At 41.5% G+C, this 26232-nt stretch overlaps 1 long non-coding RNA gene across 12 annotated transcripts in view; it reads right to left on the bottom strand.

Moving 5' to 3' along the window:
• Positions 1 to 503: 503 nt before the first annotated feature.
• LOC140738766 (uncharacterized) overlaps positions 504 to 26232 on the bottom strand; it is a 57484-nt gene continuing 31755 nt past the window's right edge. For 11 of the 12 annotated variants that reach the window (XR_012101450.1, XR_012101451.1, XR_012101447.1 and 8 more), the window contains one exon: positions 504 to 2703. This is a non-coding gene — a long non-coding RNA (uncharacterized lncRNA). Of the gene's footprint in view, positions 2704 to 10611; positions 10692 to 26232 lie in introns of all 12 variants that reach the window. The other variant, XR_012101456.1, reaches the window with a different exon arrangement.

Genomic DNA, 26232 nt, shown 5'->3' with positions numbered 1-26232 from the left:
AATTAACTCCAATCGTTCACTGTGTGAATCAGTTGCAGTGATTTATAGTGTCAGTAAAATGGCTCAATTAGATCATCGCTAAGATCACAACTATGGCTACAATCATGGGATATGTTCTCTGGCAAAAAAAATCTTGAAAACCTTGTAGTAAAGTGAAAATTAACTTGTTCAGTCATCATAAACCAATGGTCCTAATTAATAATGGAGATTCACAGTATGCAATCCCCAAACCATTAATTTAAAAAAATCCCCAACTCCCATGTGATAAAGCTTTATCGTGTACTGTAAACTAGTGGTCTTGATTATATCATTGCAACATCACTGTATGGTGTCCATTACTCTGTAGGGGTAGTTTTACAAGTGTGCACTGCCAGCAGGAAGCCTTGCCTGCCAGCAACACAGACTGGAATTTCATGACCAGCTTTCTCTTAACTGCAAAGCAAACAAGTGTTTCTGTTTAGGTAGCAGTATGTTCAGATTTAAAACAAAACAGTAAACTGACATATTGTCGACATTATTTTATTTTTTTCCCAAAGATATAATAAAGAAAGGCGCTGTTTCAAAACAACTTCAAATGAATCTTACTCCATTTTTCCTCGTATTTTTGCTTCACTGGAACATTCTTGGTGATTCACAGTCCACATACGGAGTAGAGCTCTTAAGTGTGCCTCAGCAATGCTCAGGATAACCTCTCACCTCTAACCTCCGATCTATGACTCTGTCACCCAATTTGTTTTAGGGATGGAAATCAGCAGAAGGGATAGCCAGGCATCCTGTACACAAACAGCCAATTTATTCCTCAGAAACGGTGTGAGAAGATGTATAGAGTTCACCTGATCCTTCATTGTCTGAGAAGCATCTGAAAGCAAGCCCATCTTAATGCCAGTAACAGACCTTGGATTCTGTACATGTCTGATTTCAGTGTCTGCGTTCTTTCCAAAACAGGTTGCAGCTATCATTTCTTATAAGTTTTGCATTACTTCTAAAGAATAAATAACCATTTTCTTTTAGCATTTTAATAAAAAATAGCAAGTTTCATGCAGCTTTAAGTTTAATATGTAAAGTAACTTAAGATTCATAATACAATTACTTTTAATTATTCACAGTAGCACCTTTCTCAAATAAATTAGTATTTCATATTAATGCCCATAGAAATATAACATGTTCTTTGAATATTTGGCCTGGTTGCTTTCAAGGTGGATTGTTCTTAGTTAATTAGCTGAGCATACAGGCATTCAAATAATTAGGGTACCATGGATGTGATTGGTAAAAACATCCATATGTGTTTTTAAGTACAAAATGCCATCTGTAATCTCATTTTGGAAAATCCCAAGTAAAAAGAGGAGGCTTCAAGGGGAGAATTTCAACAGAGCTTCAAAACTGGATTTTACTTGCAATGGTTTTATAATCAGGTGCCTGAACTGCAGAGGGGTCAAGCAACTGAGCCTTTGCAGAGAAGGAGCAGTAGCAGTGAAAAACAATGGAAGTATTTGAATTTCTCATGAGTTATGGAGGTAAAGTCAAACTTTCATGTTTCATTAATTTCTCAATTTATATTTGAATTTAAATGCACAATAATCTTGGCAATCGGTACTGTTCCTTCAGAATCTATTAGTGACACTAAATTTCACCTTAAGAGACAAAGTTAACTATTTAAGCTAATATTATGCAAATTACGGTAAGTCAGGTACGTCGTCATCATTAGACCATAAGATATAGGAGTAGAATTAGGCCAGTTGGCCCATCAAGTCTGCTCTGCCATTCCATCCTTTATTATCCCTCTCAAACCCCATTCTCTGCCTTCTCCCCATAAACTCTCATGCCCTGATTAATCAAGAACCTATCAATCTCCGCTTTAAGTATACTCAATGATTTGGCCTCCACAGCTCTCTGGTAGGAATATGGCTCTTTATCTTGTAAAATGGTGTCACAGTGGTGTAGAAGATAACACAACACTATTAACTCAGGCATCAAAGTTTGGATTTCAATTCTGGCACAGTCTGTAACGAGTTTGTACTTTCTCCCCAGGGCTATGTGGGTTTCCTCTGGGTGCTCCGATTTCCTCCCACAATCCAAAGATGTACCAGTTAGTAGATTACCTAGTCATTGTAAATTGTCCTGTCATTAGGGTAGTGTTGAAGAAGCGCTTTGCTGGGTGGCACAGCTCAAGGGCCGTTTTATCGCTAAATAAGTAAATAAGTGGGCAGTGTATAAGTTCGCCATTACCCATCATGGATGGTTTAACACGTATTAGTACAAGAATCCATACTGACACAAACTACGACAGATAAAGTGGAATTCTAGAAATAATGCAACTAAGGTTACTTACATTTCAAAGAAGCAATTCTTCGTAGTAGAGTGAATAATGTTTAAAAATGTGTATTTTGCAAAAACTAGGACCTTAATTATATTTTGTTCCACTATAAATAGGGTTTTAGCAAACGAGTATTGTGAAGAATTACAACATAATTGTGAGATGAATGAAACGTGTTGTGTAACTCACTCTGCAGATGTCTGGTTGTCAATCACAAGCCAAGCCCTGTCAGAAAATGAGTGAATAATGGGCTGTGATAGAATGGTGGCATTTCCTGGTGTGCTTCTTCCATGTGGTGATTGCCATCTGTAATTGTCAGCTCCTGTTGGCTTTGCTCTTTATTCGAGCAGGGAAGTTAAACCACGTCCTTGTCTCCTCATCTAGCGAATCTGCACACAAGGACAGGAGATCTTATAAATGAGGATTGAGTCAACTAAATGAAGCCAACACAAAAATTATAGCCTTTCAAAAGTTTAATTTATACTTTGAAAATTTATTTTCAAAGTATACCACATACTACCCTGACGTTCATTTACTTGCGGGCATTCACAACAGAACAGAGAAATACGACAGAAACATTAAAAACTACACAAAAAGACAAATAACCAATGTGCAAAAGAAGACAAACAGTGCAAATACAAAAAAGTAAAAATAATAAATAAAAAAACAAATGAACAAATGTATAAATAAATAACAGATCAATTGATGAATAAATAGAGATAAATAGATAAATAAATAAATAGGTAGACTGATTGATAGATAAATAATTAAACATTGTCAATAACAAATAATAAATAAACTATATATCGATAGCTAATACTGAGAACATAATTGACATTATCCCTGAAAGTGAGTTCACAGGTTCTGAAATCAGTTGAGTGCTGAGGAAATGTAACCAACCTGAGTCAGGAGCCTGATGCTTTTGAAACAATACTAAGGGATAAATTCTGTCCTGACGAAGGGTCTCGGCCCGAAACGTCGACAGTGCTTCTCCTTATAGATGCTGCCTGGCCTGCTGTGTCCCACCAGCATTTTGTGTGTGTTGTTGTTTGAATTTCCAGCATCTGCAGATTTCCTCGCGTTTGCTCTAAGGGATAAATTCTACTTTTTGCCACCTGGACATTAATGTGAAAAAGTACTGGAATAAAAGCACAATGTGCAATATGATGGAAATGTGATCTGCCCTACCACATTGTTACCCATGTGGCAAAAGCAAAAACCTGCTCCAAAAGTTTCAATGAAGCAAGGCTGAATTTCACGAAAAAGTTACTGGAGTGCACTCTGTGTAATTGTCCCACAGTTCAGGTTTTTCAAAATGCAACGCAAAAGGAATGTTGTGATGTTAAATCACAGAGCCATTAATCACTGGCATTGACTGTACTCCGCTGGGGAAGTTTCGCTGGCTTGCAACTGCTTAGATGATGAGCAGTTCACAAACATACTTCACCCAAAAACATCCATGATGCGTGGAAGGAATGTGGTGTGAGCGCTGAGATCTGCCCATCACCCACCTTATCCACTTGCCCAAGATTTAACAGAGCATGAGTGGTTAATCAAATCCTCCTCATACTTGTGGACAATGGTTTACGTACGCCTCTACCAAACTGTTGACAATATTTGTATATGTTACCTTAATGCCATATACGGCAATTTTCAAAGGACTTGCAGTCATGAACATAATATGCTAACTTTTTATCAATTGAAATATGAATTAATTCATATTAAAATATTCTGTTTAGAAACTAATACATTTCTATTCTGATTCAGCATGAATTCTATTTTTATCTTCCCTGACCTCCATATATTCCAAGCATTCTGCAGTTAAGTCTGAAGATCAAACATATGGAGCCTTTGCTTCTGAGCATTTGAGGTCGATTTTAAAATGAGTCTAGAGTATATTTTCGTCAACTTCAGTTTTCACAAATTTAGAAGCGATGTGTAAACTACTCACCATTCCAGAAATGATGCAAGAGATGGCAGGCACAAGAGACCTGCAGATTCTGCAATCTGATGCAGGCTTGATTTTCCCTGATTTACAGCGGATCAGAGGGGAGCAGTAACCTCCATGAACATACAAACCCATAGCAAAGAGTGTCATAGTATACCAGATCAAATACAACAGAAAATGATGAAAAACAAAATAATAATAATAACAAAAATGCCAGAAGTGTATCCTATGTATCTGCCATCGATCTCACAACCTTATCCTCCTGCAAGTGACAGAATTGAACACTACCACAGGCTATGTGATTAATGAGGCCATAAGACCATAGGAGTAGAATAAAGCCATTCGGCCCATCAAACTGCTCCGCCATAGCATCATGACTGATTTGTTAACTCTCTCAACTCTATTCTCCTGCCTTTTCACTGTAACTTCTGACACCCTGACTTATTAAGAATATATCAACCTCCTCTTTAAATATACCTAATGACTTGGCCTCCACAGCCATCTGTGGGAATGAATTCCACAGATTCACCATCTTCTAGCTAAGGAAATTCCTCCTCATCTCTGTTCTAAATGGACATCCCTCTATTCTGAGGCTGGGCCTACTGGTCCTAGAATCCCACACTATATGAAACATCCTCTCCACATCCACTCTATCTAGGCATTTCAGTATTTGATAAGGCCATAAGACCATAAGACATAGAAGCAGAATTAAACCATTTGGCCCATCGAGTCTGCTCTGTCATTCCATCATGGCTGATTTATTATCCCTCTCATCCCCATTCTCTTGCCTTCTCTCCGGAACAGTTGGTTCCCTGATTAGTCATGTTTACATACGAAAATGTTATATTACATTGAGATATAGAAATGCACAACAGAGAAAAGCAGTGAGGATGCAGACTTGATTTGTAATATTACCAATGCATTTGTCATTAGTTTTTTAATAAAAATATTGATGTGCTGCCTGCTCAATTAATATAATTGATGTTTCAATTTGTTCATCACAGTTAACGTGTGACAGTCATGTTTAAAACTCCACCATGGACGTTTCCAAGCCTGGCTGCAGAAGGAGGAGAGTGGGCAGAGGGGTACCAACCCCATCCCGTAAAAATCCAAAGCTACAGAAACACCAGCAGAGACTCCAAAGACTTCATCCATGGGAGAAAAAGGATCTTTGATCTGGACACTATAGGCTGACTCCGGGTCAGGTAATAATGTACATATACGAGAGCACCACAGTTGTCTAGCACTCAGGGCAATGCTATTACAGCTCTTGGTGTTCACCTGACAGAGAATCTCACCTGGTCCCTCAACACCAGCTCCATAGCAAAGAAAGCCCAGCAGCGTCTCTACTTTCTGCGAAGGCTGAGGAAAGTCCATCTCCCACCCCCCATCCTCATCACATTCTACAGGGGTTGTATTGAGAGTATCCTGAGCAGCTGCATCACTGCCTGGTTCGGAAATTGCACCATCTCAGATCGCAAGACCCTGCAGTGGATAGTGAGGTCAGCTGAGAAGATCATCGGGGTCTCTCTTCCCTCCATTACGGACATTTACACTACGCGCGCATCCGCAAAGCAAACAGCATTATGAAGGACCCCATGCACCCCTCATACAAACTCTCCTCCCTCCTGCCCTCTGGGAAAAGGCTCCGAAGCATTCGGGCTCTCACAACCAGACTATGTAACAGTTTCTTCCCCCAGGCTATCAGACTCCTCAATACCCGAAGCAGGGACTGACACCTTACTGCCCTATTGTCCAGTTTATTTTTTATTGTAATGCCTGCACTGTTTTGTGCACTTTATGCAGTCCTGGGTAGGTCTGTAGTCTAGTGTAGTTTTTGTGTCTATGTTGTTTTTTACGTAGTTCAGTCTAGTTTTTGTACTGTGTCATGTAACACCATGGTGCTGAAAGATGTTGTCTCATTTTTACTATGTACTGTACCAGCAGTTATGGTCGAAATGACAAAAAAAAAGTGACTTGACGACTTAAGCTGAAGGTGTCGGTCTCCTCTGTCAGGAGTTTCTGTGTTCTCCCTGTGGGATGTGTGGGTTTTCTCTAGGCGCTGCAGTTTCCAACACAGTCTAAAGACGTGCTGGTTAGCAGGGTAATTGGTCATTATAAATTGTCCCATGATTAGGTTAGGATTGAATTGGGGGATTGCGGGCAGAGAGGCTTGGAGGGCCAGAAGGGGCTATTGCATACTCTATCTCAATAGATATAAACAAACAAATAAATAAATAAATACAGTTTTCCAAGGAGGAGAGAGCAGAGTTGGAAAGACGTTTCCAGTCGGGCAGCTGACCCAACCTTGGAAAATGAAATCCAGCTGATATACAATTCCACACATGTATACCGATAAACTACAGCAGTCTGATTTTCCTTCCTCTTATTTACTCAACAGTGCTGAATTAAAGATGTGTGCTCTGTCCTTAGCTTATTGCAAATTGCCATGCATGACTTCAACACCGGCAGCCACTTTTCATATTTTCCCTTACACCTTTGGACCTTTTGCTTAACTCATTTCCTCAGTCCAAGTTGTTCAAGTATGACTTATGCAATAATCAATAAATCCTTTGCAGGTAGGCCCCACCTCTCATAATCCTTGTGCAGAGAAAAGGAATGATAGGAAGAGAGGGGTGGGGGTGGTTGTTGGTTGTGGTGTCGGGGAGAGGGAATTGATTTGTTTCACTCCTTTTTCCTAATAAAAAAAGCAAAATACAGAACAGATGTGCAATAAATTCTTATATGCACTCTCCAAAAGTTATCATATGAAACTAATAAAGACGTCGATCCAAAAATGTTAAAGACATATTTTTATTTGCCTTGACATTTAAAGGGAAAGGTTGATATGAAATTATGGCTTACTCAGATAACATATATTTCACATCTAATGTTCTGAGTTTGCTTTCCAAAATACTTCTCATATATGCAATTTCATTTGAAAAGTCTTTAAAAATGAACACCATGAAAAGTTGAATAAACTCTTTTTGGGCTTCCAGCCAGGTACAGGTATCGATAATAACTGATATTTTGATGACAAAATCCACCGTCTTCATACTAGGGTGGTATAAGTACCACTGATTAGACATGCCCAGGCATCATCCTGATGAAGCTGGCAGAGTTTGGCATTGAAATGTCAGTTATAATCGAAATCTGTACCCCACTAGAAGCCAGAGAAGAGTTTATTCCTCATATATGCCAGGAAAGCACTAGATCCTTTTTTTAATCATGAAAAGTTATTCTCTCCAGCTAAGCATGATTTCTTCTTCTTCTTCCTAAGCCCATCACCCCTAATGGGGCATAGACTGCTGACAGCAGCTCACTGAAGTCCTCTGTAGCGGGCTAATCTTTCAGTGATTCAGCTAAGACCACAATACATAGGAGCAGAATTAAGTTATTTGGCCCATCAAGTCTGCTCTGCCATTTGATCATGGCTGAATTATTGTTCCTCCAAACCCTATTCTCCTGCCTTCTCCCCAAAACCTTTGACACCCTTACTAATCAACAGCTTCTCAACCTTCACTTTAAATATACCTGAGGGCTTACATATGGGGCTCAGGATACAAATGGACACCCATGTAATTCGTCATGTAGGGCATGAAGATATAGCAGCTTCATGAACTGATATTAAACAGCAACGTTATAACCTGTCTGAAAGGAGATTGCACACTCTCCTCATGAACACATGGGTTTTCTTCTGAATGCACGGTTTCCTCACACAGTCCCAAGACATACGGGTTAGGGTTTGTAAGCTGTGGGCATGCTATGTTGGCACCAGTAGCATGGCAACTCTTGCCAGCAGCCCCCATCAAATACTCAGAACTATTGGTCGTCGATGCACACAATGCATTTCACTGTATGTTTCAATGTTTTGATGTACATGTGACAGTAAAGCTAGTTTCCCTTTAATCTCTCTTTAACAATGAAATATGCATCAGGCATCAATTATTTTTATGTACTTTTTATGGCATACATCCCTGGAATAAAACAGAGGAATGATTTTTCACTCTTAATTGATTTTATTTGATCTCTGGTCCCTCAAGTATCATAAACATTAAGTTATTTAATTATTTATTCTGCCAAAAATAAAAAAAATAAAAAAATAAATTATCAGTGTTTCAGTGAGCTCTGAATCTCAGGCATGCCAAGCAGTAAAGATCTTTCTTCAGTCAGAAGGAAAATAAACAGAACCAAGATACTCAGGCTTATGTGTAGTTAGCCCCCATGACATCACACAGACATGATGGGCTGAATGGACTATTCCTGTGATGTAATTTTCTATGTTCTATATCAGAATCTGGTTTATTCTCATTCTGAAACATCATGAAATTTGTTGTACACTGCAATACATAAAATATATTTCAACATACAAAATGATGTATAAACAAGTCATACAAAAAGGAAGTAAAAATGCTTAGGTGGTGCTCATGAGTTCATTGCCTATTCAGAAATCTGATGGCAGAGGGGAAGAAGTTTTCCTGAAATCCAAAGTGTGTGTCGTCAGGCTCATTTACCTCCTCCTTGATGTAGCAATGACAAGAGGTCAGGTCCTGGGTGATGGGGGTGGGGTGGAGTCTTTAATAACGGGCGCCACCTTTCTGAGGCATCGCCTTTTGAAGGTGCTCTACATGACAGGGACGCTAGTGCTCATGATGGAGTTACAGATTTTTCCAAACCTGTCAAGTGGCGCGCGCGCGCACACACACACGCACACACACGCACACACACACACACACACACACACACACACACACACACACACACACACACACACACACACACACACACACACACACACACACTCACACATGCACACACACACACATCCAATCCATGTTGATGATGCCAGCGGTTTTCAGTTTTATTACACATCTTTCACAAGGGACCCCAATAGAACATTACTGACACAAATAAATCACATCATCGTGAGCTCCTTGTCTACTCTGCTTGTCACTTCTTCAGAGAAGTTGAAAAGGTTTGTTAAACAGGAGCTTACACGAGAAACAGCTCTCGCAGTTTTATTTGGATTTGTTCTAACCTCTCTGCCATTCAACTTCTTTACTTCATTTTTATTATTTTACCAGCTCATGATTGAGGAGCCAAGTTTGTTTATTTTTAAGACCATAGTTCTTTTTTGAATCTTAAGCCTTCCAAGTTTCTATAGCTCTGAATGAATCTTCAATAGCAGAGTTTATAATATGTCACTTCACAAATTTCTCTCCTAAGCACTTTGATCAATGTACAATCTATAAGGCGCCTCAGCAGCTTAGTGTTATTACAGGTCAGGGCATCGGAGTTCAGAGTTCAATCCCGGTGTCCTCTGTACGCCCTTCCCATGGAATGTGCAGGTTTTCTCCTGGTGGTCTGGTGTCCTCTCACAGTCCAAGGCTATACTGGTTAGAGTAGGTTAATTGGTCATTGTGTATTGTTCTGTGATTAGACTTGGACTAAATCGGGGGCTGCTGGGTGGCACGCCTTGGAGAGTCCGGAAGGCCTTTTCTATATTGCATCTTTAAATAAATATAATGTAGGCCCAGCCTGGTGAATTCTGGGATGGTAATCCTCAGTTAATTTCATTATGCCCTATTGACTCCATATTGATTTCAAAATCTATTATGACATTGTACAATGATACAGGCCAACCTATTTTGCCTATCTCTACCCCCATTGTAAAGAGAAATCTATACTAAGAAGTAACATTGGGTGTTATTAACTATTGCTAGAGACATTACAATCAGAGTTTCACCGTGTTCCTACAGTTACAGACAGAATTAACTTTTCAATGAATATTGATTTCTCCTTACAGTAAAAATTATTTTCCTTCCCCTGCCCTCTTCTTCTATTCCCCACTCTGGCCTTTTACCTCTTCTCAGCTGTCTATCACCTCCCATTGGGTCCTCTCTTTCTTCCCTTTCTGCCATGGTCTACTCTCCTCTCCAGCCCTTTACCTTTACCACCCACCTGGCTGCACCCATCAGCTTCGGGATTGTCCTCCTTCCCCTCTCCCCACCTTTTCATTCTGGCTCTTCCCCCTTCATTACCAGTGCAGGTGAAGGGTGTTAGCCCAAAACGTCAACCGTTTATTAATTTCCATAGATACTACCTAACCTGTTGAGTTCCTCCAGCATTTTGTGTGTGCAACTGTTCAATCTGCAGTTTGCAATTTTTGAAAGTGAAGCCACTTTGTCTCCCAAATTAATTCTCTTTGTTATAAGATTAAACCTTTCCCACCCCACAGAAATCTACAGGCAGTGATGGACACGGCCCTGTCCATCACAGGCAAAGCCCTCCCATCACTGAGCACATTTGCTGTCGCAGGAAAGCAGCATCCATCATCAAGGACCCTCACCATCCAGGCCATCAGGAAGGAGGTCCGACATCACCAGGTTCAGGAACAGTTATTACTCTTCAACCATCAGGCTCTTGAACCTGTGTGGATAACCGCGTTCATCACTGAACTGATTCCACAACCTACGGTCTCACTTTCAAGGACTCTTTACAACTTATGGTCTCAGAATTATTATTATATCTTTACTTGTATTATTTGTCTTTTTTTGTACATTGGTTATTTGTCAGTCTCTGTTTATTTATAGTTCTTCAAACATTCTATTATATTTCTTTATTTTCCTGTAGATACCTGAAAGGAAACAAATTTCAAGGTAGCATATGGTGACATATCTGTACTTGGATAATAAATTTACTTTGACTTGGACTTTGACCCCACCATTGACTTCATCAGCAGATTGAGGTTGGCACGAGGAAAGCCATCATCCTCATTGATAGCTGATCTCCTAAACAAGATGGGTAACTGAAGAAGGTCAGTCTGCCGGACCCAATGCATCACCGTGATTCACAAAACCATCCAGTTCATACAGTGGGAGAAAGATACCAACAGCTCAGATATAAGCATAGGAAATGATAATCAAGTAGCTGGCCAACATTTTCCTATCCAATAAATCCTTTCAGAGAAAAGGTGCAAATTCAGTGATGGCAATTGAACCCGGGTCACCTGTACTATAAACCATTGTGCTAACCATTACACTACCGTGTCTTTATTGTGAAACAAACCAAGCACTTAATATCTAAACATTTCACCAAACACAGCAGCCCAATGAAGTGGCTAAGTACATTTTCAAATGATAGCAAGCATCCATTACAAGCCTACACAGTCCCACAGCTGTCTCAACAACGCTTCATCATGCCCCACCTCCTGTAAGGACTTCATTTGCCAAATTTCCACATCCCTGTTTTTATACGATGGCAAAACCTTCTGCACAGTTGACGCTGATATCTCCTCCTTGGTTTTGAACTGTGGGTTTTTGTCCACTGTAGTTAGAGAGCCTTCATCTACACCCCACACTCCTGCTCTCATCTGCACTCCGCCCGGGCTGAGCAGAATCAGAAGCAGGTTTAATATCATTGGCATATGCCATGAAATTTGTTGTTTTGCTTTTGTTGTACATTGCATTACATAATAATACAATCAGAAATATATAAAATTAAATTACATTTTTAATTATGTCATGCAAAAAGAAAGCAAAAGAAATAGTGAGCTAGTGTTGGTGAGTTCATTGTCCTTTCAGAGATCTGATGGCAGGAAGGGCTGTTCCTGAATCATTGAGTGTGCATCTTCAGGCTCCTGTACCTCCTCCTTGATGGTAGCAATGAGAAGAGGGCATGTCCTGGGTGATGGGCTTCCTTAATGACGGATGCTGCCTTTTTGAGGCATCACCTAGTGAAGGTGTCCTGGAGGCTAGTGCAGCTAGTGCCCATGATGGAGCTGGCCGAGTTTGCAACTTGCTGCAGCTCTTTCTGATCCTGTGGGCAGCTGCTCCATACCAGATGGTGATGTGACGAGTTAGAATGCTCTCCACGGTACAACTTTAGTAGTTTGCAGGAGTCTTTAGTGACATACATAGCAAGTCTCTTCAAACTCCTAATGAAATATAACTGTTGCCATGCCTTCTTTGTAACTGCATCAATTACAAAGGGTAGCAAGGATAGAGTCTCATAGCACAGTCGTGGCCTCCTTTTTTGCCACGATGAGGCCACTCCCAGGGTGGATGGGCAACATGTCATATTCCATCAGGTAGCCTCCAATCTGATGGCATGAACATTAACTTCACCTTCTATAATTTTTCCCTCCCCCTTCCCTCTTTTTCTAATTCCCAATCTGGCCTCTTACTTCTTCTTCTCTCCTGCTTAGCACCTCCTCCTGGTTCCCCTTCTTCTTCCCTTTCTCCCATGGTTCATTCTTCTCTCCTATCAGATTCCTTCTTCTCCAGCCCTTTACCTTTCCCACCTATCACCTCCCCCAAGTCCCCTCCTCCCTCCCTTTCTCCCATGGCCCACTCTCCTCTCCTATCAGATTCCTTCTTCTCCAGCCCTTTACCTTTCCCACCTATCACCTCCCCCAAGTCCCCTCCTCCTTCCCTTTCTCCCGTGGCCCACTCTCCTCTCCTATCAGATTCCTTCTTCTTCAGCCTTTTAGCTTTCCTACCTGCCTGACTTCACCTATCACCTTATAGCTTCCCAGACCCCATTTTTTTATTCTGACATCTTCCCCCTTCCTTTCCAGTCCTGATGAAGGGTCCCAACCCAAAATATCAACTGTTTATTAATTTCCATAGATGCTGCCTGCCCTGCTGAGCTCCTCCTGGATTTTGTTTGTTTCACTCTATGGTCTCATTACTCCACGTTCAACAGACCACCTCAATTTCCACCTACTACAAATTTCCATTATTAGACTCATCTTCCCTCCACTCTATGTTCAGAATTTTGAAAGGAATCTTCTGTTCACAATTCTTTGTTCTGCTCTTCGGTCTCCACCATTCACTTTCGACCATGACAGAAAGGGCTGTGATTTTATAAGTGTCAAAGAAGGAAACTTAACTCCACCAAGCCTGGTTGCCAAATGAGTAGGGTTGGGCATGGGATAAACCAGAGCTCCAGAATGCCAACAGAAGCTTCAAAGACCTCATCCCTGGGAGAGAAAGACTCATTGAAGATGATCTACGCTTGGGTACAATTTGAAAGACTGACCCAGGTCAGAGGACTCTGCCGAGTTGCTGTTGGTGGCCTAACTCCCAGTAGGAGGGATGGGTTGAAGAAAAAGAAAAAAGAGAAACTCAAATGCCATGGCAGTCTTGTTAAGGTTTTTCTCATAAAATCACAATTTGCAAATCAAGTGTGGCCTTTTTTCAGACAGGCATTATAAATTCTTTTTGGCATAGTTTAGTTGTTCTTCAGATAAAATCACATAAATCACTCAGGCTGATTCCTACAATGCATATATAAAATAAATTTTAAAAACGCAAATTATATTGGTTAAGGGATGGTGCAGTAGTGTAGTGGTTAGTGTAACACTGTTACAGCACCAACAGCACGGGTTCATCGCCAACTCTCTGTAAAGAGGTTGTATGTCCTCATAATGGCCGTGTGAGTTTCCTCTGGGGGCTCCGGTTTCCTCCCACATTCCAAAGACATACGGATTAGAAGGTTAATCAATCACATGGGTGTAATCAGGTTACATGTGCTGGTTGGGCCAGAATGGGCTGCTACCATGCTGTATCTCTAAATATTACAGAAGGCAGGGAATTGTAGTTGTGAGGCATAATAAATCAGCCACGATGGAATGGTGGAACAGACTGGATGGGCCAAATGGCCTAATTTTACTCTTATGTCTTATGACAGGATTCCCAACCTAGGGCCCAAGGACCCTTTGGTTAATGGTAGTGTTCCATGGCATAAAAAAGGTTGGGAACCTCTGTCTTAATGTCTTACTGGGGTAAGCTGAAGTATTTTTCCTTATTTTAATTAGAAAGTATGATTTTGGTACTTTCCATTAATATTTTCCTTTTGTAAATCATCTCATAACGCTTTCAATACACTGCTAAGGACAACAGTATTTGTGATATTTACTCTATAAAACCAAGACAATTCACTTGGTATCCCTCTCGGTCAAAACAAGGGGCATAAACAGAAAATGCACAATAACAAAGTACCAAAGTTCTAATCCTGGCCAAGGTGAAAATCTGGCAGATCCCAAGAGTGAGAGCAGCAAAGAGAGGATTTCAATTTCACCAGGATCTTTCACCAAGTCCTAATGTCCTTACAAAATCCCTCCAGCTGAAATGGCTCTGCAGACAAAGGTAATTAATTCCAAATAGGACTGATTACCTTGTTTCTCCCAGCAAGACAGTACTTCAGCAGTTAAATATATTTTTATTATGCTTTCTTCTACCTGGAAGGTTCTCAGAGAACTGATGGAGGACAAGCTGCTAGTAACTCAATTGAAAGTATAAATCAGAGCAAATTAATGCTCTTTGTGGTCATAAATTCCCCTTCAGCCTTATAATTTAAGCATAAAACCATAAGACTTAGGAGCAGAACTCGGCCACTCAGCCCATTGTTTCTGCTCTACCATTCCATCATGGCTGATTTATTATCCCTCTCAACCCCATTCTCTTGTCTTCTCCCCATAACCTTTGACATCCTGACTAATAAAGCACCCATCAACCTCCACTTTAAGTATACCCAACGACTCGGCCTCTATGCATCCATGGCATGAATTCCATAGATGCGCCACCCTTTGGCTAAAGAAATTCCTTCTCTTTGTGCTAAAGCAGGGGTTCCTACCTTTTTTGCCAAGGATCCCTATCGTTAACTGATGGGTCTGTGGACCCTGGGTTGGCAACCTTTGTACTAAAGAGACTTCCTTGCATTCTGAAGCTGGTCCTTGACACATCCCTCGGCCCCCCAGTGCCAGAAACATTCTTTAAATATCCACTCCATCTAGGCCTTTTAATATTTGATGGATTTCAATGAAAGCCCACCTCATTCTTCTAAACTCCTACAAGTACAGCCCCAGAGCCATCAAACACTCCTCATCATTAACCCTTCCATCATTCTTGTGAATCTCCTCTGGATCCTCTCCAATGCCAGCAGATAGTTACTTACATTTCTAACATAACTTTCAGTTTGCTGCTGAGGGAAATGCAACCTTTCACCATTGGCAGCCACAGATTTAGATCATTATTTCACCTATGGTCAGTAAAAATGTGTAAGTGACAACTTGAATGTCAGGTGCTGAAACTGAATACAGTATATTGATCAGAATCTGCAATATCTAATATTCTTTTGATCAGGAATGGTCGTTCTCTTTATTCACACTCACCTGACAATTTAGTGCAAGTGTTTATTACCCATTTGGTGTGTGGAGTGAAAACTGACTTATTCATTTATCTATTTACTGAGCTACAATGTGGAATAAGCCTAAGAAAAGTAATGTGGGATGCCTTAATGACTATCGCTCAATAGCACTCACATTGACAGTGATGAAATGCTTTGAGTGGTTGGTCATGACTCGACTGAACTCCTGCCTCAACAAGAACCTGGACCCATTGCTATTTGCCTGTCGCCACAGTAGGTCAATGGCAGGGTCAATCTCAATGGCTCTCCACATGGCTTTAGTCCAACTGGACAACACTGACACCTACATCAAGATGCTGTTCACCGACTATAGCTCAGCATTTAAACTATTCCCACAATCCTGATTGAGAAGTTGCAGAACCTGGGCTTCCGTACCTCCCTCTGCAATTGGATCCTCGACTTCCTAACCAACCGGAAGACCACAATCTGTGTGAATTGGTGATAACATATCCTCTGCGCTGACTATCAACACCGGCGCACCTCAGGGGTGTGTGCTTAGCCCACTGCTCTACTCTCTATATACCCCATGACTGTGTGGCTAGGCATAGCTCAAATACCACCTATAAATTCACTGATGATACAACCATTGTTGGTAGAATCTCAGCTGGTGACGAAAGGGCGTACAGGAGTGAGATATGCCAACTAGTGGAGTGGTGCCACAGCAACAACCTGGCACTCAATGTCAAAAAGAAGAAAGAGTTGATTGTGGACTTCAGGAAGGGTAAGACGAAGGAACACATACCAATCCTCATAGAGGGATCAGAAGTGGAGAGAGTGAACAGTTTCAAGTTCCTGGGTGTCAACATCTCTGAGGACCTAACCTGGTCCCAACATATCAATGTAATTATAAAGAAGGCAAGACAGCAGCTATACTTTTATTAGGAGTTTGAAGAGATATGGCATGTCAAAAAATACACTCAAAAACTTCTATTGTTGTACCGTGGAGGGCATTCTGACAGGCTGCATCACTGTCTGGCCTGGGGGGGAGGGGCTACTGCACAGGACTGAAAGAAGCTGCAGAAGGTTGTAAATCTAGTCAGCTCCATCTTGGGTACTAGCTGACAAAGTACCCAGGGCATCTTTAGGGAGCAGTGTCTCAGAAAGGCAGAGTCCATTATTAAGGTCCTCCAGCACCCAGGGCAAGCCCTTTTCTCATTGTTACCATTAGGTCGGAGATACAGAAGCCTGAAGGCACACATTCAGTGATTCAGGAACCGCTTCTTCCCCTCTGCCATCTGATTCCGAAATGGACATTGAACCCTTGGACACCACCTCACTTTTTTTGAATATAGAGTATTTCTCTTTTTGCACATTGTTTTAATCTATTCAATATACGTAATTGATTTACTTGTTTATTTATTTTTTTAATTTTATTTATTATTTTTTTCTCTGCTGGATTATGTATTGCATTGAACTGCTGCCACTAAGTTAACAAATTTCACGTCACATGCCGGTGATAATAAACCTGATTCTGATTCTTCCAGCTCTTCGAGCCACGCCACTCAGCAGTCTTCGATTTAACCCTAACCTAATCACAGGACAATTTTCAATGACCAATTAACCTACTAACCAGTACATCTTTGGACAATGGGAGGAAACTGGAGCACCCAAAAAAACTCACGTTTTCCATGGGGAGGATGTAGAGACTCCTTACAGATAATGTTGGGATTGAACCTCAAACTCCGATGCTCCAAGGAGTAATAATGTCACAGCAACCGCAATGCCACCATGGCAATAGCAGTGCTGCGCAAATTAAAGCAACTTTATCTTAAACTGAGTCAGGAGCTCAGTTTCAGCTTTGTTTTCTTTTGTCTCTCAATCTGAATTGATACCAATTTTCAGAAAGATCTGTAAGAGATTTTGCAATCCTCCAGGAGGATATGGCTATTGAAACTGTATAGGGCTAAAGACATGTTACTTGGAAGGCCTAAAGACCATGAAGGATAGGAGCTGAATTAAACCATTTAGCCCATCAAAAGTCATGACTGACTTTTTTTCAACTCCGTTGTCCCTGTGACCCTTCACCCCTTTATCAGCCAAGAACCCATGAGTCAACCTTCTCTGAATCTGAATCAGAGTCAGAATCAGCTTTAATATCGCTGGCATATGTCATGAAATTTGTTGTTATGTGACAACAATACATTGCAATACCTAATATAAAAAGTACATATGTAAACAGTAAATTAAATAAATATACTTTTTCAATTAAATTTTTAACTTTTAATTTTACCTTAAATATACCAAATGACTTGGCCTCCTCAGCTTTCAGTGGCATAAGTTCCACAAATTCACCACCCTCTGGATGATGAAGTTGCACCTCATTTCAGTTTTAAAGGGGCATCCCTTGATTCCGAGGCAGTACCTTCAGATCATAATTTGCAACTACTGGGAACATCTCCCGTATCCAACCGGCCTTTCAGTATCTAACTGAGATCTCAACGTCATCATTCTGAGCTCCACTGTGAACAGACCCAGAGGCTTCAAATGCTCCTAAAGGTTAAACCTTTCATTCCTGTGGTCATTCTTGTGAATTTCCTTTATCTGCCCTAGATATGGGATCCAAAACTGGAGGCTGCAGTCACTTATAAAACATGTCTGCAAAATCAAACTCTCACTTGAAAGTGATGAAGTCCTGGTGAAGATTCTCAGCCCAAAACACTGACAGTTTATTTTGTGTGTGTGACTTGAAAGGTGGATTAGATCATGTTGAAAGCAATTAAATAAATTGCAGTGGGGTTGCTTTGGTTAAAATGTTAAGCTGTTGTCCAACAGCAAAGTAAAAACTTCTATCAAGATAAAAATTTCATCAGTATGCAACATGCTAAACAATTGCATGTATATGGAATAGAACAGGCTCTTTGTGCCAAACCAACTGAATTAATAGTTAAATGGCCAGCTAAACTCATCCCTTCTGCCTAACTTTCTCACTTCTGATCATTTTCAGGGGCTCTTCATCTCATATTCTCAACTTTTATTGCTTATTTATTTATTATTAATATTCCTTTCTTTTGTATTTGCAGTTTGTTGTCTTCTTCACTTTGGTTGAACACCCTAGTTGGTGTGATCATTCATTGATTCTCTAATGTCATTATTCTATAGATTTATTGAGTATGCCCACTAAGAAAATGGTCTAGTATGGTAATTGGATTGCATAGGAATGTAAGAAGCTGCGGAGAGCAGTGGACTTTGCCCATATGCCTCCCCACCATTGGCATTATCTACCTCAAAAAGTCAATATTCATCATCAAATATCCCCACCATCCAGGTTATGTCAGCTTTCGTCCCTTCCTCAGATACTGCTTGATTTGCTGAGGACTCTTTGCAACTCAACCTTCAGTATTATTATCTAAATTGTCTTCTTTTGAACATTAATTATTTGTCAGTCTTTGTTTATGTGTTGTAATTTCTTTATTTTCCTGTAAATGCCTGCAAGAGAATGAATATGGTAACATCTACGTACTTTGATAATAAATTATACTTTGATTTTGACTTTAATCAATGTCCATATCCTTCCATTTACTCATATTCATGTGTCTATCTAAATATCTCTTAAAATTCTCTAATGTATCTGTTTCTGCCACCACACAGGCAGAGCATCTTCAGTAGCATTGTCATTCTATGAGACATCAACCCTAAGCTCTTTGATGCAAGCAATCCTAAAATCATAGGAGTTGAGATGTCTTTATTGTCTTAAGCCCATCACCAAAATCTGAAGCAATAGGCCTGTTATGGTAGCTCACCAGAGTACTCTGTCCTGGGATAGTCTTTCACATTGTCTACTTGGTGTATCCTTCCTCTCCAGGGATGAAGAATTTGGAACTTCTGTAGGTGTAGCTCTGGGTTTTTATGGGAAAGGTTGCTAGCCCCATGCTCAACCCTTCTTTCACATATGGCCTTGACGGAGTTTCTTATTGTCTTAGCAAAGATTTATCCCTCAATTAAAAATTACAAAACTAGATGAAATTTACAGTTTCTGGAAATTAATTGCCAAGATTTTTTCAACAGCAGCTTTCAAATATCTGCCACTATCAGTAAGGCATTTGGAAAATCCAGATATTGTTGAAGCTGCTAAATGTAAATCCAACATTTTTAAAACTGGTTCATCTTAACTTCCAAACCCTAGGCTAGTCCACCAGTCAAAACTCTTCCATAACCAACAATCAATTCATCAGCAGCATTAAGATGTGTTTGCATTAAACAGAGTGAATCCTATCAAAACGGGTTAAACATTTTGGTAACAGTTAAGCTAACTGATTGCCATTACAAATGAGCTGATTTTCAGAGTAGTATATAATTGAGAGAGACTTCTAAGACCTAAAGAATGAGGAATATTTGGAGATACGCTGTGAAACTATTTTGTAGGTTTGAATGCTTAGAAGTACACAGCTGAAAGTGCAGAGATATAATATTGCAGATGATGGAAGTTAATGACTAAATTATATAGCTCAGGTGATGTCAATAGTAAATTATCAATATTATAAATCTGTTGATACACAAAGCCACATTAGCATGAATATCAATTTCACCATCTACCAGTAACTTTTCCCCTCTCCCTTCCCTCTTCTTCAATTCCCCATGCTGTTCTCCTACCTCTTCTCCTCACCTGCTATCATCTCACTCTGGTGCCTCTCTGCCTTCCCTTTTCATACGTTGTCCAGCTCTCCTATCAGATTCCTTCTTATTCAGCTCTTTCCCTTTTCCACATATCACCTCCCAGCTTCTTACTTCATCCTCCACCCCCACACAACTGGCCTCAGCTCTCACCTTCTAGCTCAGGGGCTCCCAACTGGTTTTGTGCCATGGACCAGTGCCATTAAGCCAAGAGTCCGTGGACCTCAGGTTGGAAACTAGCTTGTCCTCCTCCCCTTCCCCCCATCTTCTTATTCTGGCATCTTCCCACTTCCCTTCCAGTCCTGATGAAGGGTCTCAGCTCGAAACATCGACTGTCTATTCATTTCCATAGATGCTGCCTGGCCTGCTGAGTTCCTGAGCACTTTGTGTGTGCTTTATTAACTGAGGTCACCAAATGGATGATATGTTTATTCAGGACATGCTGGTGTATGGATTTTTCTAGTTTTAGTTTGTATTTGTGACAACGTAGCAGCAGAGCTTCAGAACAGGGTCGTGTTGTGGCTGAGGATGATCTGAGATTCCCCTGGGGCTACTGCCTCACTGCACTTGGGCTTAGTGTCATGTGAAAGAGAAATCTAGGGCAGCGTGAAACAGGATTTAAAAAGAGCTTAAGGCAGTGTTACTGGTTATTCCCAACAATCCCAATAAAATTATCAGTGGCCACAAAATTATCGCTGAATGTTTTGTGCAAGAACAGCAAATCTGAGAATTTATTTTTTTATTTATTTAAGATATGGCATGGACTGGACCCTTCTATCCCTTCAAACCACGCAGCACCGCAACCCCGATGTAATCCTAGCCTAATCACAGGGCAATTCACAATTACCTGTTACAGTGCGTTTTTGGACTGTGGGAGGAAGCTAGAGCATCTGGAGAAAATCCCATGCATTCCATAGGGAAGACGCACAAAGTCTTTACAGAGAAGGTGTGCCAAGATGAGGCTCCCTCAGGATGGAGGAGCAACACCTTCTATTCAGTCTGGTTAGCCTCAACCTGATGGCATAATATCAAAATTCTCCCTTTGGTTAAAATAATGCTCCCTCCCCCTCTTCTCTTCTATTCCCCATGCTGCTCTTTTACCTCTCCTCACCTGCCTCTCACCTCCCCCCGGGTCCCGTCCTCCTTCCCTTTCTCCTATGGTCCACTCTCTTCTCCTATCAGATTCCTTCTCCTCCAACCCCTTACCCTTTCCACCCATCTGGCTTCACCTATTACCCTCTAACGTCCTCCTTCCCCTCCCCTCCACTTAATTCTTCTGGCACCTTCACCCTTCCTTTCCAGTCCTGAGGAAAGGTCTCAGCTTGATACATCAACTGTTTATTCACTTTCACTTGACCAGCTGAGTTTCTCCAGCATTTTGTGTGTGTTGCCTTACAGAGGACTCTGAGCGCCACTGTCCCAAGCTATACTAGCGTCGGGCTAACCACTACCCTTCTGTAGCACCCACAATATTCTTCATTCTGTTCTCTCTGCTTAATGGGCTCAAGCTAATGTTAGTTTTAACGGAGCTTTTATAGAAATGCTGTATGAAAGTTACATGAGCATTTAAGCAGGTCAAGGCCATTGTGTATGATTTTGTGTATCTATGTGTGTCTGCATGTGTGTGTGTGTGTGTGTGTCTGCGTATGTACATGTGTCTGTATGTGTGTGTATGCGTCTGTGTGTGTGTGTCTGTGTTTGTGTGTCTGCGCGTGTGTGTCTGTGTGTGTGTGTCATTGTGTGTCTCTAAGTGTGTGTGTGTGTCTCTGAGTGTGTGCATGTGTGTGTCTGCATGTGTGTGAGTGCCTGTGTGTATAAGTGAGTGTGTGTGCGTAAGTGCGTATGTGTATGTCCGTGTTTGTGTGTCTATCTTTCTGTCTATCTGTATGTATGTATGCCTGTGTGTGTGCGCGCACGTGTGTGTGTGTCTGCATGTATGATTGTGTCTGTGTGTGCCTCTGTGTGTGTGTCTGTGTGCCTGTGTGTGCATGTCTGTGTGTGCCTGCGTGTATGTGTGTGTGTGTGTGTGTGTGTGTGTGTGTGTGTGTGTGCCTGCATGTGTGTCTAAGTGTCTGCAACTGTGTGTGTGTGTGCACGTGCACATCTGTGTTTGTGTGTGTATCTGTGTGTGTGTCTGTGTCTGTGCGTCTGCATGTGTGTGTGTGTGTGTGTGTGTGTGTGTGTGCACCTGTGTGTGTGTGCACGTGCACATCTGTGTTTGTGTGTGTATCTGTGTGTGTGTCTGTGTCTGTGCGTCTGCATGTGTGTGTGTGTGTGTGTGTGTGTGTGTGTGTGTGTGTGTGTGTGTGTGTGTGTGTGTGTGTGTGCATGCACATATGTGCACCTGTGTGTGTGTGCATGTGTGTATGAGTGTTTGCACACGTGTGTATGAGTGTGCGCACACGTGTGAGCATGTGTGTTTGTACATGTGTCTTACAATGAATAATGATAAAATGGATGTCTAAGACACTACACTTACACTGTTTTTAAAACTGATGTGTTAACTGGCGATAGATATAGTAGTGTAGGTGTGGCCTGGTCAACAAAGTCCTCTTTTATAACATCTGGGACTGGAGAAAGCTCAAACTACAATTAAAATATGCAAGCAACTATTAATGCTAATGTACAGTATTATTTAAGGTGAGTAATTGCTTGAACAGCGTTAACCTCATATCACACTATACACGATCTCCACGCTGAGCAGTCATGTCCTCACAGATCTACTCAGGCTCTGGGCCTTACTATCATGTCCATCCTGGTACCAGCACACAGGCTACAGCATCTAAAACCCTGTCACAGACCATCCTGCTGTGAAACATTTATGCTGCAAAAGGCTTTCATAACGATTCGTAGATGTAGGAGAAAAATTGGATCATTCAGCTCATCAAGTCTGCTCCACCATTCCATTATGGCTGATTTATTTTTCCACTTAACCCCATTCTACTGCCTCCTTCTCATAACTTTTGATGCCCTTACTAATCAAGAACCCATCAACCTCTACCCTGAATATACCCAATGAATTGACCTTCACAGCCATCTGTGCCAAGGAATTCCACAAATTCACCATCCTCTGGCTAAAGAAATTCCTCCTCATCTCTGCTGTAAAGAGACATCTTTGTATCTTTGTATTCTAAGGCTGTGTGCTCTGGAACTCGACCCCCCCCCCCCACTATAGGAAACATCTTCTCTATCTAGGCCTTTCAATATTCGATAGATTTCAGTAAAACCTCCCTTCCTCTCCACCATTCTTAATTCCCCTGTAGCCCTGGAGACATGCTTCTGCAATAATAATCACAAATAAACACAAACCCACCGAGCAAACACTGGAGAGCAGCACACAACCCAGTATGGAATCCAGCGGCACACAACCAGCTTCGGCATCTCCTTCACCGGCAATCACAACAGGCAACTCCGATGCATGGTGGTCTCGTCCGTACAAAAACCAAGGTCACGCAGCTCCCCTGCTGTCAGTCTCACTAATGAACCAGTGAACTGGACTCGCAGTATTCTACATTACCAATGTCCAACAGGGCCTAGAGCTCACAAGGAAAATGTCCAAGCCAAACATTTCCACCATTTGTTGGCTCGCGCCCCACCTGGGTGGTGGAAACAGGGTGCAATGTGGTGCACAGCAAATTATTGAGATAGAATTTGAGTTATTTTCAGCAATCATGATCATGACATTTTTTCTTCTCTTAACCAGCCATTCATACATTCTGTGAATTCTTAGTACATAGAACATAGAAAACATACAGCCTACAAAGCTGTGTCGAACATTCCCTACCTTAGAACTACCTAGGCTTTACCCACAGCCCTCTATTTTGCTAAGCTCCATGTATCCATCCAGGAGTCTCTTAAAAGACCCTATCATTTCCGCCTCCACCACCACCACTGGCAGCCCATTCCACTCACTCACCACTCTCTGTGTAAAAAAAACTTTCTCCTGACATCTCCTCTGTACCTATTTCCAAGCACCTTAAAACTGTGCCCTCTCGTGCTAGCCACTTCAGCCCTGGGGAAAAAGCCTCTGACTATCCACATAATCAATGTCTATCATTATCTTGTACAACTCTATTAGGTCACCTCTCATGCTCCATTGCTCCAAGGAGAAAAGGCTGAGTTCACTCAACCTATTCTCATAAGGCATGCTCCCCAATCCAGACAGCATCCTTGTAAATCTCCTCTGCACCCTTTCTATGGTTTCCACATCCTTCCTGTAGTGAGGTGACCACAACTGAGCACAGTATTCCAAGTGGGGTCTGACGTGGGTCCTATATAGCTGCAACATTACTTCTTAGCTCTTAAACTCAATTCCACAACTGATGGAAGCCAATGCACTGTATGCCTCCTTAACCAAAGAGTCAACCTGCATAGCAGCCTTGAGTGTCCTATGGACTTGGACCTCAAGATCCCTCTGATCTTCCACACTGCCAAGAGTCTTACCATTAATGCTATATTCTCCCATCACATTTGACCTACCAAAATGAACCACCTCACACTTATCAGGGTTGAACTCCATTCGCCACTTCTCAGCCCAGTTTGCATCCTATCAAAGTCCCGTTGTAACCTCTGACAGCCCTCCACATTATCCACAACACCACCAACCTTTGTGTCATCAGCAAATTTGCTAACCCATCCCTCCACTTCCTCATCCAGGTCATTTATAAAAATCACAAAGAGTAGGGATCCCGGAACAGATCCCTGAGGCACACCACTGGTCACCGACCTCCATGCAGAATATAACCCGTCTACAACCACTCTTTGCCTTCTGTGGGCAACCCAGTTCTGGATCCACAAAGCAATGTCTCCTAGGATCCCATGCCTCCTAAAGTTCTTTAAGAGGACTAGAACATAAAAACAAAGATGTAATGTTGAGACTTTATGAGGGAACGGTAAGGCCTAACTTGGAGTATTGTGAGCAGTTCTGGATGTGTTCAAGCTGGAGAGGGTTCAAACGGGTTTCACAAAAACAATTCCAGGTTTGAAAGGCTTGTCATATAAGCATTCTGGGCCTCTTCTCACTGGAATTCAGAAGAATGAGGGATGACCTCATTGAAATCTATGGAACGTTGAAAGGCCTCAATAGAGTGGATGTAGAAAAAATGTTTCCTGTGGTGAGGGAGTCTAAGACCAGAGGACACAGACTCAGAATAGAGGGATGTCCTTTCACAATGGAGAAGAGGAGGAATTTCTTTAGCCAGAGGCTTGTGAATCTGTGGAATTCATTGCCACAGGCAACTGTGGAGGCCAAGTCATTGGGTATTTTAAAACAGAGGTTGATAGGTTCTTGATTAGTCAGGGTATGAAGGGAGAAGGCAGAAAATTGGGTGTGAAAGGGAAAGTGGATTAGACATGATAATATGGTGGTCCAGACCCGATGGGCCAAATGGCCTAATTCTACTTCTGGTCTTAATGCCTCAATGCAATAATGTGATGAAATGATCTCTGTGGATGGCATACAAAATAGTTTTTTCACTGTACCTTGGGTTGATTATTTGTTATATGCCATGTCGTATGACATGGGCGATCATGGTCTTTGACTATGATCGCTCTTGGCAAATTTTTCTACAGAAGTGGCTTGCCACTGCCTTCTTCTGGGCTGCGTTTTTACAAGAAGAGTGATTCCATTATCAATACTCTTCAGAGATTGTCTGTCTGGGTTCAGTGGTCACATAACCAGGAATTGTGATATGCACTGGCAGTTCATACTTCCATCCACCACCTGCTCCCATGAATTCACGTGGCCCTGATTGGGGTGGGGGTGGAGGGGCTAAGCATGTACTACACCTTGCCTAAGGGTGACCTTCAGGCTAGCAAATGGAAGGAATGCCTTTGATAGAAACATGTCTCCACCCCATTATCCAAATCCCTTGATACCTGTGACAATAACAAAATAGTTTATCAATTTAGCAATTCAAAGAGTTCTAAACCTCATTTCTTTACAATCGTCACACAGTTCATGGTCCCACCTCACACCACCTGATAATATCCCAACATTTCTTTTCCCTGGAACTACCATGATATCACTGGATATTGCCTAAAATACTATAAACACAGGAGATTCCACGGAGTTGGAAATCCAAAGCAACACACACAAAATGCTGGAGTAACTGTGCAGGTCAGGTAGCATCTATGGAAATGAATAAAC

Source organism: Hemitrygon akajei, chromosome 2, assembly GCF_048418815.1.
Source record: "Hemitrygon akajei chromosome 2, sHemAka1.3, whole genome shotgun sequence".
Taxonomy (NCBI): Eukaryota; Metazoa; Chordata; class Chondrichthyes; order Myliobatiformes; family Dasyatidae; genus Hemitrygon; species Hemitrygon akajei.
Note: the sequence above shows the minus strand (reverse complement) of the source record. Positions and strands in the feature narration are given on the sequence as shown.